Source organism: Podarcis bocagei (genome assembly GCF_964188305.1).
Source record: "Podarcis bocagei genome assembly, chromosome: 3".
Classification (NCBI taxonomy): Eukaryota; Metazoa; Chordata; class Lepidosauria; order Squamata; family Lacertidae; genus Podarcis; species Podarcis bocagei.
The window spans coordinates 54,064,852-54,070,851 of record NC_138127.1 but is presented as its reverse complement, the minus strand read 5'-3'; the positions used below and the strand labels follow the sequence as shown (position 1 = coordinate 54,070,851).

Below are 6,000 nucleotides of genomic sequence, written 5' to 3'. Positions count from 1 at the left end.
GCATTATAAATGTCCTGCTTGGCTCATCATAAAACTGTGTGTAATACACCTGGAGTTCAGTCCTGCTCCTTGGGGTATGGAAACAAAGCATAAGAGTTAATTCAGACTCTGTCTTCTGAACTTGAATGGGAATGTTCTGGGTAGAGCACCAAGCCCATCGAGCAATTATGCTTTAGACAAGAGGTGGAGAACCTCAGGCTCAGGGAGCAAATGTGAGGCCTCTATACCTGTCCCAAATAACTCCAGGTGGTTTTACCTGACTGGAATGTTGTCCTTAAACTCTAATAATGCCCAGAAAAATGGAAGATAGGTTTGTGTGAATGTGTGCAGAAACTAGCCTCCTCCTCCTCCTCCTCCTTTTATTTATATCCCACCTATCTGGTTGGGTTTCCCCAGCCACTCTGGGCTGCTCCCAGCAGAATATTAAAACCATGATAAGACATCAAACATAAAAAACTTCCCTAAACAGGCTGCCTTCAGATGTCTTCTAAAAGTCAGAAAGTTGTTTATTTCCTTGACATTTGATAGGAGGGTGTTCCACAGGGCAGGCATCACTACCAAGAAGGCCCTCTGCCTGGTTCCTTGTAACTCCATTTCTCTCAGTGAGGGAATGGCCAGAAGGCCCTTGGAGCTGGACCTCAGTGTCTGGGCTGAACGATGGGGGTGGAGATGTTCCTTCAGGTACACTGGGCTGAGGCCGTTTAGGGCTTTAAAGGTCAGCACCAACACTTTGAATTGAGCTCGGAAACGTACTGGGAGCCAATGTAGGTCTTTCAGAACCGGTGTTATATGATCTTGGCGGCCACTCCCAGTCACCAGTCTCACTGCTGCATTCTGGATTAGTTTCCGGGTCACCTTCAAAGGCAGCCCCACGTAGAAAGCATTGCAGTAGTCCAAGCGGGAGATAACTACAGCATGCACCACTCTGGCGAGACAGTCTGCGGGCAGGTAGGGTCACATATTCACATTCGTTGCTCTAACCACTTTTGTCTCTGGCCTGACACCCAACTGGCACATAGCCCTTGGAAGCTGCCCAGAAGGGAATGCAGCCCTTGGACTGAGCAAGCTTCCCCACCCCTGCATTAAACTGCTGGTGTGTCCCAAATAAGTCTTGCACAGTATCACTGTGCTCTGTCGGTGATCTGAAAAGGGCTTCTGACATCATAGCTCTAATCAGCTCAGTCCCTATTGAACAGAATCTGGCCTTTTAACCCTCCCTGAATGTGCCATTGCCTTGTTGGCAGGAAACACCGTTAAGATAACTCAGGAATGACTGGTTTGGCAGGCACAGGAAGGCCTCCTTTTATTTCCTCTCCACTGCTCCTTCCATTACCAGACAGCTTGACCTGCCTTCACATTTATGGGAGAGTCTGGCAAAGGTTTGTTGACATTTCTTTTAATGTCAGTGATTCCATACCGTCAGTATTTAAGGGTGTGGGGAAAGATCAGCAAGTGCCTATCTTTAAACTCAAGGCCAAGAGAATGACTGCTATATTTTACATTCCTTTGCAGCTTTAAAAGAGTGCTGGGATGTTAAAAGCCAGCTCCTCATAAGGGAATGTATTAGCAACGGGCCTTTCTGTTGGTGGTGGCCTGGAGTCAGGGCAAGTAGTGAGGACTGAGGAGAGAGAAGCTTTAACTTTTTCTGTAAAACTGCCTTCTATAGTTGCTTAGGAAAGGGAATTTCAATGCTGTGGCCCCTCAGCTGTTATATGACACTACAGCACTTCAGTGTTATAGATTCTTGCTGTTCACAGTTGGTACATGCTGCACAGAACTGCTTTGCACAGTAAATTGTGACAAGAACATTATTTGGAGGCTGCCCTGGAAACATGGCAACTCTTTCCACTTAGAGAGGTGACCAAACAGTGTGTAGCATTAGGTGGTAAGAAACATTGTATTAGTTGTTTCTTTTTAATTAATGGTTATTTTTTTATTTGTGGTTACATTTTTTTGTGCTGGGATGTTATAGAATGGTGAGGAAAGGAAGGTTTCAGTAATAAAATGTTTGCAACTATTATAATTTATGTGAGGGAAGCAAGTTCTGGGCAGTTTTGTTTGGGGGGAAATCTCACATAGCCCCTGGAATGAGAACATCCGCCTGGGAGAGGCGACTTTTAGAGAAGTTTATTACTTAAAAGCTGACTGGAAATTGATTCCAAGAGGTAAGGAAGCTAGGGATGGAGGCTGCTGGAGGTGTGAAGGAGCAAGAAATTAGAAGCTGGGGGGAACATATGCACAAGATAGAGCACAGAAAAAGAAGAGAAGCGGACACGGAGCAATGGATCCAAACTACAAGAAAGAAGATTCCACCTAAACATTAGGAAGAACTTCCTGACAGTAAGAGCTGTTCGACAGTGGAATTTGCTGCCAAGGAGTGTGGTGGAGTCTCCTTCTTTGGAGGTCTTTAAGCAGAGGCTTGACAACCATATGTCAGGAGTGCTCTGATGGTGTTTCCTGCTTGGCAGGGGGTTGGACTCGATGGCCCTTGTGGTCTCTTCCAACTCTATGATTCTAGAAGAAGAAGGAGGAGGAGGAGGAGGAGGAGGAGGAGGAGGAGGAGAGGAGGAGAAGAGGAGTAGGAGTTTGGATTTGATATCCCGCCTTTCACTCCCCTTAAGGAGTCTCAAAGCGGCTAACATTCTCCTTTCCCTTCTTCCCCCACAACAAACACTCTGTGAGGTGAATGGAGCTAAGAGACTGCAAAGAAGTGTGACTAGCCCAAGGTCACCCAGCAGCTGCATGTGGAGGAGCTCATGAAAGGAGGGGTTATAATAAGGACATTTGGGGTCTAATAAGAACAGGAGAAGCTTTATATTGATGGTGGGTCAGAACACTGAGGGAATAGTGAAATCTGGACAGCCAGAAAGGTTGGGAAATGGTTAAAAGGGAAAGGACAGAGAAGGCAGTGGCCTAAAACAGGAAGTGATGAGTGGTGGAGGCTTGAAGATGAAGAAGAGACAGGAGAAGAGAATAAAGTAGGGAAAAACCATAGGTGGTTCTGTGAGCTATTGAGCTATTGGCAGGAAATGAGCAGATGTTACCAATGCCACTTGTTTTAAACTCATCCCATTTGACAATCTTTGATAGTTTAGGAGTGGGTAGTTTCTTTTGTATAATTTATATGAGAGAAATATAAAACGACACCGATAATCCTTTCTGCTATATAATAAAACTGCGCTACAATAAAATATACAAGATAAGCAAGGAGATAGCATTAAACTGATTGCAGTGGTCCAAGGTAATCACACACGTGAGGAGCCTTCAGCTGTGGCTCCCACCTTGGAAGAATGTTAGTGCTTCTCACCCAGCAAAGTGAGAAGTTACAGGATTGTGTTTTCGTCAAATCTCAAGTCAAGTAAGCAAAGCATTTGGTTTGGAATCTGCTCTACCCCAAACTACATAGAAAGTTGAAAGTGGCCTTGTACATCATCTAGTCTAGGCCTGGTGGGGGTGGGCAGCCAGGTTGGGCAGTGCTCATGACAGGCACAAATGGCCAAAGCCCATTGATACTTGGCAACGCAAGGGCCCACAAAAACCTGGAGCCGGCTCTGAATCTGGCTCTGAATCCAACCCCATGGTGAATTCTGGAAATCCAGAGCTGGAGCTTCCATGGCAAATGGTTCACCAGTCTCTGCTTGAAGCCCTTCAGCAATGAGACGCCCACAACCCCTATATATGCCAGTAATTGGTCCCATTGTCAAACTGCTCTAAATCATCAGTAGATTTCTTCTGCTGCTCAACACTCATATAAATTAAGCACATTAGGTCTAGACCTGTGGAGAACAAGACTGTGCCCTCTTCTGTGTGACAATCCCTTTATTTATTTGAAGAGTGCTATCTTCATTCAGTCTTCTCTTCTCGAGGTTTAAGTATATTGAACCTAGTTCCTTCAACTGATTTCATACACTACTTTCATGCACTAGGTGGCAGCACTAGTACTGGGGAAAAATCAATCAAGCAGTCCTAAATTACCTGCTATAGTAAAGGGGAAAATATTTAATGGCTCAAATGAGGACCAGTGCTAAGATGGTTTACTTTCTGATGTTATTTGGGATAGTCAGTTTTAAATCAGTGACAATAGTGATTTCAACATGGTGGTGTGATTATAATGCTGCTTAATTTGCCCAAGATGTCCTTAGGAAGCAACTGTTTATTGAAAAATAGAGTACTCCTGATAGCACCTTTTGCTCCTGCTAAACTGTGTACAGCTTCCACCCACTTTTGAAATAAGGTGTATTATTAACTATGACACTATGCAGTCGTTTCCCCAACCATAGGCCACATCACAGGGATGCAAACATAGGAACAAGATCTTGCAGCCAGATGCCAGCTTTATCTTCATATCGACCTAAGCAAAACCACTATAGGGCCTAATAATGTCAACCAAGACATCAGATGATTGTTCACTTGCTTCTCTGCCAGCAGTGCTCTTCTGCATTCTACATAGGACTAACTGGTCAGTACATACGCAAAAAAATCAATGGACAGAAATCTGACAGCAGAAATGACAGTATTCATAAACCCAGTGCCTTTTTTCTAAAAAAAAAGAAAAATGTTCAGGGATACTCTCATTTTGACGCAAGAAAAACACCATTTTATAGTTCAAATGGGGAAAAATAAATACAGTAAATAGACAAAAGTACAAAGGTTCACAAAATGTTTAGGGGTATGCACCCCCCTGCATCCTCCAGAAAAAAGCACTGTGTAAACCATTGATTAATTGATTGATTGTATACCACTGTATCATAAAAAATATATCACAGAGGTTTACAACCATATAAAAACATAAAACAAGCAATAAAATATAAAAATCATAAGAAGATCAGCAGGGGAAGCTCTGTGAATAGTGCTGTCACCTTCTGTGGTTTGAGGGCTTGTACCAAATGTGAGGGTCTTCTCTGTGGTGGACCTCAGGTTGTGAAGTGACCTCTTTTCTGAGATGCATCTTTGTATGCTTTTCAACATTTGGTCAATGCACACCTTTCAACCCATGTCACTGGTTGCCTGGCTGCCTTGTTGCCTGGCTGAGTTTTTCCCCTCGTCCTTCATTGCTGTTCTGTGCTCTGCTTTGTTTATTTTGTTATTGGTTAGTTTTGTTGATTTATTTTATGGTTTTAATATAATGTGCAGTTGTTTTGACTGCAATATTGTTGTAACCTGCCCTGGGACTTTCCGTTGAAGGATGGACTATGAGTACAAATAATACATAAATAAGTAAATATTTTGCATATACTCTGCCTCTAATTCAGCTGTTCCCCAACTTGGTGCTCTCCAAATGTTTTCAACTAGTTCAAAACATCTGGAGGGCAGCAGGTTGTGGAAGGCATCTGTAACTGAGTTTTCACTGTATGTGTTTCTGGCTTACAACTATGTGTGTGTCTACGTGTGTGTATTCTTCTTTGGCGATCACTTGTAGCCAATGAACATGGTCTTTGTAACAGTGAGTCCATAAGTGACTGTGGAGGCCAGTTCTGGATGCACAAGTCCTTCCACAGTGGGGACATAGATATCCGGGCAGGAGTTCATCACACTGTGGGTTTGCCAGACATGCCTTCCTCTCCTGCCCCCATTACTATTTGTCAATCACCACGGGACTTTTTGAGGTTTGGGATGGATTTTGGGAAGACTCCTGCATGTGAATTTGTTTTAGGTGTGTAGATCAGTGCATGCTGAGCAACACACAGTCTTTGCAGTAAGACTCTAGTCCGATGGCATGAGTATCACAATGACCTCTTATCTGCTGCAGCCTTCATCTGCTTTCACAGCCATTGTAACATGCCACTTGTTACCTTCTGCCTGTTCTGCCATTGAGGACTTCTTGGATCATTCTTTGTCTAGCTCCTCCCCTTTGACCTTACTGCCTTGGGTGACCTTGCTGGGAGTACGAGACTCCCAACGGCTTCGGTCACAAGGGTCATAGGAACGTGCGAGCCCACTCATCATGACAAGGTGATGATCCAGCGAGTGAGTGTGTGTGTACACACACACACACAAACA

At 44.0% G+C, this 6,000-nt stretch overlaps 1 long non-coding RNA gene across 1 annotated transcript in view; it reads left to right on the top strand.

Annotated features, from left to right (window-relative positions):
* Positions 1 to 1,345: 1,345 nt before the first annotated feature.
* The window catches only part of LOC308583481, a 45,051-nt gene continuing 40,396 nt past the window's right edge, over positions 1,346 to 6,000 (top strand). The window contains exon 1 of the long non-coding RNA XR_014006247.1: positions 1,346 to 1,379. This is a non-coding gene — a long non-coding RNA (uncharacterized lncRNA). The remainder of the gene's footprint in view (positions 1,380 to 6,000) is intronic.